Source organism: Hibiscus syriacus, unplaced genomic scaffold, assembly GCF_006381635.1.
Source record: "Hibiscus syriacus cultivar Baekdansim isolate YM2019G1 unplaced genomic scaffold, ASM638163v2 tig00112289_pilon, whole genome shotgun sequence".
Taxonomy (NCBI): Eukaryota; Viridiplantae; Streptophyta; class Magnoliopsida; order Malvales; family Malvaceae; genus Hibiscus; species Hibiscus syriacus.
The window spans coordinates 942617-953555 of NW_024063295.1; the positions used below are offsets into that span (position 1 = coordinate 942617).

The 10939-nt window shown below is 30.8% G+C and overlaps 1 pseudogene; it reads left to right on the forward strand.

Annotated features, from left to right (window-relative positions):
* Positions 1-8725: 8725 nt before the first annotated feature.
* LOC120177486 lies at positions 8726-10507 on the forward strand (annotated as a pseudogene).
* Positions 10508-10939: the final 432 nt, after the last annotated feature.

The window sequence follows — 10939 nt, forward strand, 5'->3', positions numbered from 1 at the left end:
GAGCTAGTTGGCATGTAGTTACAAGATTTTAAATTAAATATGCTCTGATCGTTTTAAAGAAATAATTTGATTGTAATTATTAATGTAAAGTACTCATTTCCTTAAATGATGAAATTAAGATTTTAGTGGATTTGTAAAGAACAAAGTCTTGAAAAGTCAATATGACACCTCAGACTTGGATCCGGGTCGGATACGGGTTGGGGGTGTTACATTTAAAGTTCAGAGATTATTTGGAAAAGCATTTAACTCTAGGATATCTAAATTCTATTTATCCTTGTTAAAAGTTTTAATACCGAAGTTATCTGGTTAAGGAATTACGGAAATGCCTTTGAGAGGTAAAAATAGTCTGAATTGACTCTGAATGAGAAAGAACCCTAATAATTCGTTCTTAAATTGATAAATTACTGATTTAATTATTGAGATCCTATTTTTGTATGGAAAATTCCTGCTAATTCGTTAGTAACATCTGAGAAGGCATTTGACCTGGAAATCTCCGAGTTGAGTAAGTACATGAAGAATATTTTATAAATGGTGTTATTTTGTCAGAATTGTTTGAAAAGACTAAAGTAAATGATAAGTTTAAATTAAATAATAAGATCAGACGGAAGGAAATGATTGAAATACCCTAGATCTGTAAAATGACCAAAATACCCCTGGATTAGAAATGACCCAAGAATATCACAAAGCCCAGGAATGATTGGATACCATCAAGCTATGAAATGAATGGAATAAAACTGAGCACCAAAATGACCAAAATACCCTTATGTACTAAGTAAATGTTTTGAATTAATTAAAGAATCCAAGTAAATATGGGTGTTGTACTACCCTTAAAAGTTATGGAACACAACTTAAGTGAGCCGATCAACCTTAATGATATGTCAGTACCTGAACGACATAGATATTACTTGAATGTGTGTTCGTCTTCTCAAGTTTGGCTCGATGATAATTTTGGAAGTATTCAACTCAGCTCAATTCGAGATCGCATTCAGTACTAAGAATTGGATATTTGTTTGACAAATCAACCACGAAGACCGAACTGAACTGAACGAAAGTACAATATGTATATGAAATTCAGAAAATGTCTGATTTACTCTGAAGTAACTGGGATAGACTTAACTGTTAAATGAAATAAGTAACCTCAATGACTGAGGATTAAATAAGTGATTTGTATGAGTCTAGAAACGTTAATGAACATACATGATGAAATATTTTTTTATGGGTCATGAACTATTATAAATCAAGCACGTCATCATTTCATGATATCGTGGAAGCATGAAAATGAAATAAAGACATTGGAATATCTATGGATAAGAATTTTAGGTATAAAAAAGTAGATACCCTGAAGGGAAAAAGAATTGACCAGTCGATAAACATTAGTTATGGGAACTATTCATATCGATTAACTCGTTATTCTGATCAATCGACAAAGATTGTAAAATTCCTGAATCGTTGTTCTCCCTTATCAGCTCAAATCAGTCAAGTTATGTCTGAAAATAAAAGTAACTCAGATATAAAGGATTCTGAATACCCTTTGGATTAAGTAGAGCTTCCTAAAAATGTATGAATAAGATATGATCCTAATAAGTCTTAATCTGAATAGCTTATGATTATGTCAGTTATTGAACTCTTCCAATAGTGATTTTAAATCCCAACATTCTATCGGTATACTGAAGATCCGTGTTTCTCTGCCTGATAATATTATTCTATACTTCTTAATAATATCTGTAAACTCTGGTGTGTTCCCTACCCACATGAATATTTTATCTGATTTCCAATTTGAATTTTGTTCTGACATCTTATCAGAAATCTGTTCTGTTTCCTGACCTAGATTTTGTTATGATATATAATCTGAATTATGTTTTTTTTATGATATCTCCGTTTATTGACGGTAAATGTTTTATTTGGGGGTATTATTAGAGGAAGTATATGCAAGTTCCTCGGCTTTATGCTCAGGGTCGGCCTTACTTGGTATGTTGGTGAGTGCATGGTTCTGGGGAACCTACACATTATGGTGTGTTTGGTTGGAGGGATTAATATGTTTTTTGATAAATGTTTTATGGGAGGGTGTTGTTGGAGGAAGTTACCGTTATCGTTATTGTAGGCTCCTCTGCTTTGTGCTCAGGGCTTTACTTGGTGTGTTGGGGGTGTATGGTTCTGGGGAACCTACACATTATGGTGTGTACGGTTGGAGGGATTAATATGGTTTTTGAATAAAAAAATATGTTTTAATCTGCCACTGTTTTAAAAGAAAAGATATGTATTTTTTCATTGGTTTTGCGGGAACACACTAGATAACCTATTTTGACCTCCTAAACTCAGTCATCCAAAATATTTCCCTGAACTAACCACTTACTATCTGTTACTACTTGAAATATCCGTAGGATCTCTGCTCAACATAAAGATTTGTAGATGTCTCATCTGATAAGGAAATATATGTTTATCTGTATATGAACGTTCTTCAGCATCATCTGATAGTGTTGTATTACTGAGCTTTTCGAAGCTTACCCTATTACTCACTATTGTAGGTTAAAAGAATTGTAATAGTACAGTTATCGACTTCAGTAAGGGAGTTCTTCCGGCATTGTTGCAAAGTATGGTATATGTGATTAGGGGGAATGTAATTGTATTTTGTTTTATATACGAGTCTGAAAATCTGTTTTATTTCTGCATACTGATAAATCATTTAATAAGTTTACATGTTTTAATAAAAGTTTTAAATTTTCTGATATTTTTACAGTGGGTCGCTCCGGTGGCCCTAATATGACACCATAGATCGGATCGGGTTACCTGCATTGGTCTGAGGGGGTTACAGACCATAAGGCTGGTAATGTTAAGTCATACCAAATCAACCCAATGAAGAAGCAATAAGAGAATAGTACTACTGCTATAGTATCAAAAGAAGATTTGCTATATCTCGTTGATGAATGTAATATCATAAACATTGCTTATGATGATAGCTCCTGGATTGTCGCTTTGGGTGTTCCCTTGGAGTATTATGTAATGCATGACCCCATAAAATTGTTTCATCCCAGACATTACCCTCAACGTTAAAACCTTGCTCCTATGAAGCAGCCTCAGCAATATTAGAATAATTAATTATTGGTTTGTCATCATCTACTATCAATGGAACAAAAGTTTCATCATCCTCACTCAAATCAGCAAGGCTTTCAGCGAATCGACCAACAAGTTATCATTTGTTGATGGTCTTGCTTCTTTAGTGATGAACGCAAATGTTGATAAGGTAGGAAGATCTGTAGCATTGTTAGTTTTAGTGTATATATCGATCATTTGGTTATTTGAAGATTGATGCGGTCCAACCAACACAGTAACATCATCATCATTCTCAAGCTATATCGCTCTATATGTGAGTGGAGTCTCTAAAATTATGTGTTGATAACTCAAACATGAAACAAAAGCTCCAAGTTTTCTTTGAATTTTCTGTTTCATTTGGAGATGAGATACATCTACAAGGAATATCATATTTACTAGCCTCTATGACATAAACACAACACCATCATCAGTTTGTATAATTTGTTCATTTGAATGGACAACTATGAAAAATTTGTTAACCATTACTTAAGAAAAGTTTTTGGTGGTTCAATGAAGTTGTAGAAAGTAGAAGTTTTGTGAAAATTCACATAACATAAGCAAATTTAAAATAAAAATGAGCTATCATCTATGCCCGTTCAATTCGGTGATAAACTTTTTAGTGATATATCATTTTATTTCAGAAAACGTCATTTTCTCATAGACCATTTAATGCACAATAATAAAAACTTTTTATTGCCCAATTACTTCACTTCAGAAACTTTTTAGTGATATATCACTTCATTTAAAAGAACATTCTTTTCTCATAGACCATTTAATGCACAACGAAAAAAACATTTTAGTGCCTATTTACTTCACTTCAGAAACTTTTCAGTGATATATCACTTCATTTCATAAACTTTTCAATGATAACATCACTTCATTTCATAAAAATGTACTTTTCTCATACACTATTTAATACACAATGATAAAAATATTTCAGTGTCCAATCACTTCACTTCAGAAACATTTCAATGATATATCACTTTTTTTCAGTGTTATATCAGACAAGGACTGATATAAACGTTTTTATATATATATGTTTTTATTTAATGTTATGTAGTTTTTCATAAACTTATTTCTTTGTTATATCAACTTATCCTATAGGAAACACTTCCTGAGGGCCTATAAATATGTGTGAGGTGAAGCTATTTTACTCATTTGAAGCAAAAAAAAATCTAAAAATTTCGAGTCTTTCACTTGTAAAGCTTGATTTTTTTCCTAACATAGCTACTATTATTGCAACTATTTTTTATGGTTGCAAATCTTTAAGCATATCTTTAAAAAAAATTCAACTAGATGATTTGAAGTTGAAAACAGAAAGAAGAGTTCAATTCGGAAGCAATAAAAGATTATCTTCATTATATTATAAATTGACACTATCATGCACGAGGTTTCATCTAATCGATGGTGCCGACCTTGTTGGTATGATTGAGACATACTACTTTCATTTTATATCTAATGTCGAATTGTTTGTAGAGTTCGCTGATGTCGACCTTGCTCGTATGGTTGAGGATATTACTTCTAGCTCGAATATCCCACCAACTTAGAAAAATGATGAAGAAACATAAATAGATGATGGAGAGCCGAAAGCATGGTTCCAATTTGTACGTGAACGAAAACAAGAAAAAGCATAGTGATTTGAAGAACTAAATATTACTTCTAAAGAGTCTACTGATTATGAGGATTAAAACATCATAAAGAATAGCGGTATGTTTATGATTTTATTTACTGTTTAAGGTGTGTGTAAGGTTTGTCGTATTTATGTCCTTAATGCAATGTGCTAGGTTTGTTGTTTTTATCTTTTTAGTGTAATGCTTATGGTTCGTTGTTTTTATCTCTTAAATATAGTGTGTTGTGGTTTAGAGTTTAATGTATAATTTTATAAATAAAATCTATTACAATCTCAATACCTTTTTAGTGATATATCATTTCATTTCACTGCTCAAGCACACCATTTAATACTTTGTATTTAATAAAACTTAAAAATATGACTGTTGGAACTTGTCATCTCAGCATGACGAGTTTCATTTTTTTCATATTTAAAAAAATACTCCAAATTCGAAAAAATTATTTTAATGGAGCTCGCCACCTCGACAATATGAGTTCTAAGAAAAATAATTAAATATTAAAATAGATAAATCGGTCAAATATATTTTATTTTTCATTAAAACTCGTCACCTCAATGTGACGAGATCCGAAAATACTGTAACAAATATCGTAGATTCCAAAATAAACTTCTACATGCCCTATTAGACTAATTATTTTTCTCATTTTGCTGTATTGGGTCAATTTTGTCTATTCCATCAAGTAGAGCAATGGAGCCCCACAACACCTAGCACTCTCTGATCTTCTATCGTTAAGGTGAAACTATGACCCTTAAACATCTCTTTGTTCAAACAAGATAACCTAATATGTTCAACCATCTTCAATGGTTAAATAAAACGTTTGACAATGAATTGACACGATAGTTTGTTGATTTGCTAACATCACATAATCTGAAAAAATATTAAATATAACTAACTTTCTTCTGTTTTGAAAAAGAGAAGCCCTAAAGGATCACTCGAATCTTCCTTCCTCTTATCATTTTTTTAATAGACATTATTTGTTTTGAACAATTTTGACCTAGGGAAAGGTGAAGGGAAATTTTACTCTTAATAGGTATTAAACTCACAATAAAGAAGGAAAAAAAAAGTGTCAATTGAAAATTTTTAACCACATATTTGAGAGAATGTTAACTAATAGACGATATTATTTAAAAAATTGTATCAAAATAAATTGGCTTATATCACAAATAAGTAATTAAAGTATACTCTCTTTTTCTTTTAAGTACTTACAATATTATTTGGTCAAAATAAGTACTTAAAGTTATTTTTTTAGTCAAAATATATACTAAGTATTTTATGTCAAAATAGATACCTAAACTATTTAAACTTTTTCATCTAAGTTCTAAAAAAGTTGACATGTAATATTAATTAAATAATACTTTAGGTGCTTAAATAAAAAATTGAATATTTTAGGTATCTATTTTGATAAAAAAAACTTTAGATACATATTGTAACAAAAAAATGACAACTTTATATGTTTATTTTAACCAAAAGATAGTTAAATACTTAAATAAAAAATAGAATACTTTATATATATATTTTTGGTAAATTATACGCTTACTCACTAAACTTTACTCTCTCCTATTTCACTCATCGTACTTCAATTTTTTCAATTTACTCACTGAACTTTAGACATTAAATTTTTTTGTTACTCTATCGTTAATCTTGTAATGACATTATGACAGGGCAATTAACTTCAAAATGGTGTAGTTTTGGATCTTATGAAAAATCAAATTTATACCAAAACGATGTAGTTTTGATCCAAATAAAAAAATATTCTCTTTAATTTCTCTTTCTTTCTTCTTCCTCGCATCCTCTTTCTAGTTCTCCTCAGCTTCAAACAATCCAGATTCCGGCCACCACGTAGGTCGTTGTTCCGACTTTCAACAACATTTTGCTTTACCATTTACATGGTATGAAATTATAACATTTTCCCTCTTTCAAAAACCACCGTCTCTCCCTCTCCTCCATGGATTAGTTGCTATTTTTTTTTCCTTTTTTCAGGTTTGTTGCTAATAGCCTAATAGGTGCTGCTATTTGTTGAGTGCGATTGCAAAAATGTTGGGTTGTTGATTTAGTTCTTTGTGGCAGGGAGAGAATCCATTGTGGTTTACTATTTGGGGGGTTTGAATCCATTGGGGTTTGGGATGTTTTTTTTTATTAAAGAAACATCAAATTTGCATTTAAAATGATGAGATATGTTTGGTGAATTTTTTTTAAAATTATTGATCTCTGGCGACAGTGGTTAGAACGGCGATCAATATGGTAACCAGAATATGAGAGGAAAAATAAAGAATGAAAGAACAAAAAATGAAAAGAAAAATAAGATTAATTTTTATTTAAATCAAAATTACGTCGTTTTGGTATAAATTTGATTTTTATAAGATCCAAAATTATGTCATTTTAATGTTAATTATCACGTCATAACCTCATTAGGAGATTAACGACAGAGTGACAAAAAATTTAATATCTAAATTTAGTTAGTAAATTAAAAAAATTGAAGTACGTTGAGGGAAATAAAAGAAAGAGTAAAGTTTAATGAGTAACCACGAATTACGTCGTTTTGGTATAAATTTGATTTTTATAAGATCCAAAATTATGTCATTTTAATGTTAATTATCACGTCATAACCTCATTAGGAGATTAACGACAGAGTGATAAAAAAATTTAATATCTAAAATTTAGTTAGTAAATTAAAAAAATTGGAAGTACGTTGAGGGAAATAAAAGAAAGAGTAAAGTTTAATGAGTAACCACGTAATTTACCCATACTTTTTTATATAAGCCAAATAAGTTTTTAAAATTTTGCGTACACGTACATCATAATCAACGTTTGCAATAGGCGTGGGACCAACTTCTGCCATGTGTTGGGCCTCTAGAAGCTCACATTTACCTTATTTCCCAAAACGTCTTGCAACCTCCGTGGCAAAATATAAAAATTTTTGTTTTTGGCTTTATGCGTTGAAGATAACTGAACACGCTCTTGGTGCATTATTCAGTGGTTTAATTTTTACATTTCACAAATAGTCTAGAGTATTTATATTATTAATAAATAAAAGAGGTAAACTACATGTTTACTACCTAAACTATCACTTTTGTTCTGTTTTAGTACATGACTTTCATTTTTTTCAAAATCATACTTAAAGTTTTTTTTTTCATTTTAGTATTCAATGTTAAAATTTAATGAAACTGATATTTTATGGGTAAATTACATCATTCATCACCCAACTATCTTTCCGCTCCTATTTTGGTCATTAAAGTTTAGTTTTTAAATTTAATCACTTAAATTTCAAATTACTCTTATTTTAATCATTCTAACTTATTTTATTAATATTTTCTATGATGTGATATATTTTAATTATTATTTTATTATATGTTTAAAATAAAACAAGAATGAATGAGTTAGAGAGGCCAATGAGAGTGAGATCGTGAGAGTGGGATGAGTGGTTTGTGATTTAGGGTTTATGGTATAATTTTTGAGTTTATATATGATTTTAAATTTATTTTTTTATTTTAATTATATATTAATAAAATAATAATAAAAATATTATGTCACAAAAATATTAATAAAATAAATTAGATTGATTAAAACTAGAGCAATTTGAAAATTGAGTAGTGAAATTAAAAAATTTTAAACTTTAGTGACTAAAATATAAGTAAGTAGATAATTGAATATTGAATGATATAATTTACTCATAAAAATATTACACACAATAAATTTTTAACTACCTGTTACTGAAATGACAAATATTAGACATACTTTTGAAGGGAAAAATAATTCAAGTTTAAGTACTAGAATAGAATAAAAGTGATAATTTATATACTAAACTATAATTTACACATAAAATTTCAATAAATTCATTATTTACATTGTATCATAGATTTGAACCGTTATTTATATAGAATATGTGAACATTTTTAATAATTAAAACAATTTAAAACATATATTACGTTATTAACATTCGGAATATTAAAGCCGAACCCACTGTTAGTCGATGCCATAATTTTACAAAAAAAGAAAAGAAAGAGAGTACTTAGGGGGAGAGTAGATGGGAACGTGTAGCAAAATAGTTCACCAACTCGTCATCCTCTTTGAGAACTCATCCCACCTTCAAATTGCCTTTTAACTTCTATAAAAGGAAGCTAACTACCTGAAGAAATAAACTACTCTGATCAAAAGCGACAACAACAACGAAAATGGATCACGGAAAGCCATCAGTTTGTGTTCTTGATGCATCAACCTATGTGGGATTTTGGATTCTCAAAGGACTATTGGGTAAAGGTTACACGGTTCATGCAGCCCTTCAGATAAAGGGTAACCCTTAAAATTTCTTCCCCTTTCTTCTTCTTCTTCTTGGTGACTTTCTTCTTGTTGCGGTGTTTTTTCTTCGAGTTGGGTTTTTTGTTTTGAAGCTTTTTCTGTTTTTTGTTACCCTGTTTGACAGGGTCAGAGACAGAGATAGAGAAGAAAATTAAGGAAATGGAAAGTGTAGAGGACAGATTATCAGTTTTTAGTGTGGATATACTTGATTACCATAGCATTCTTGTCGCTTTGAAGGGTTGTTCTGCTTTGTTCTGTTGTTTAGATAGTCCAGATAGTTATGATGTAAGTGATGAATCAAAACTGCTCAAAATCCCCATGGTTTTTTTTTTAAATTGTGGATGGAATTTTGTTAACAATTTGCATTAGCAGGACTCAATTGTGGATTTGGAGGTGAGGGGAGCAATCAATGTGGTTGAAGCTTGTGCACAAACAGACGGCATTCAGAAAATTGTGTTCAGTTCTTCCTTAACTGCAGCTATTTGGAGAGAAAACATTTGTTCACAGAAAGATGTTGATGAGAGGTCTTGGAGTGATCAAGATTTCTGCCGCAAAATGAAGGTTTTTCGACTTTACTTTTCATAAATTTGTTAATCTTCTTACCTATTGAAAACGCACACCTTCCCCACACACACACAACTGTTCGAACCCGAATTTTAAAGGAAAATAATATTCTTTTTTATCAATCAATGGGTCCGGGTCTGCTAGTTATAGAATGGTTTGGTAGTCAGCCCTTGATATCTTCTTGTTTATGTGCAGTTGTGGTATGCCCTTGCTAAAACGCTGTCTGAGCAGGCGGCTTGGGCACTTGCCATGGATCGAATGCTTAACATGGTTTCTGTCAACGCCGGTCTAGTTCTTGGCCCTGGTGTTGCACAGCAAAAACCCTTGTTCAACCATGTCCTATCTTAAAGGTATACAATATGACAATATGCACATCCATGATCCATCATAATATTTGATTCTGCAATTAGTATCTAACTTTATCTATCTTTTTTTTTTCCGATCCAAAATAGGAGCTGCCGAAATGTTTGAAAACGGAGTTCTAGCCGTCGTTGATGTGAGTTTCTTAGTCGACGTTCATATCCGAGCTTTCGAAGATTCATCCACTTCGGGGCGATACTTTTGCTTCAATCAAGTGGTGAATACGGAGGAAGAAGCTGTTAAACTTGCAAAAAGCCTCAGCCCTTTGATATCTTTACAACCCAAGTAAGAATGTGTAAAAGTTGTTATTGTCGATCACAAAGGAAATGAAAATGGTGAATTTGTGATGGCTTGTAAATGCAGGTATGAATGCCAAGGGAGCGAGGCGTATGCTGAGAGGTTGAGGACCAAGAAATTGAATAAACTGGTTGAAGGCACTGCATAACTGCAAAACCTTGGTTTCCTTATCCCTTATGGATCTTAATAACGTTATAAGATAATGTATATATCGTTAGGGATGGATTGAGGGAGCTTACGGAATGATTTCTTGAAAATTCTAAAATTTCATATAATCTATATTTTTATATTTTCTATTAATAATCTATTTTAATTTTTCTAAGATTTTATAAATTCGGTATCTTTCAAATGTTTGTCATACCGTTGTTATTGAAGATGATGTGCTGATTTTAGTGTCAGCGCATTCTTGCTTTCTTATCTTGATCATATCATACCCTGTGTTAATGCGAGGCAAATTTACTTACAAAGTAAACACTCTTTTTTTTAGTCTAAGAGATTACAAAGTATTATATATTTATAATTTTTAATTAATTTAGAATATAATATATTTTTTATATATATAAATACACATATATATAATTGTTTCGAAACTTAAAATGTTTAAAAAAATAATATTCTTTTTACCCTAGATCATTCGATAAATTTAATAAACCATCCTTCTAAAAGTGAGGAGTCAAAATAGTTATTACGGCATCGATACACAC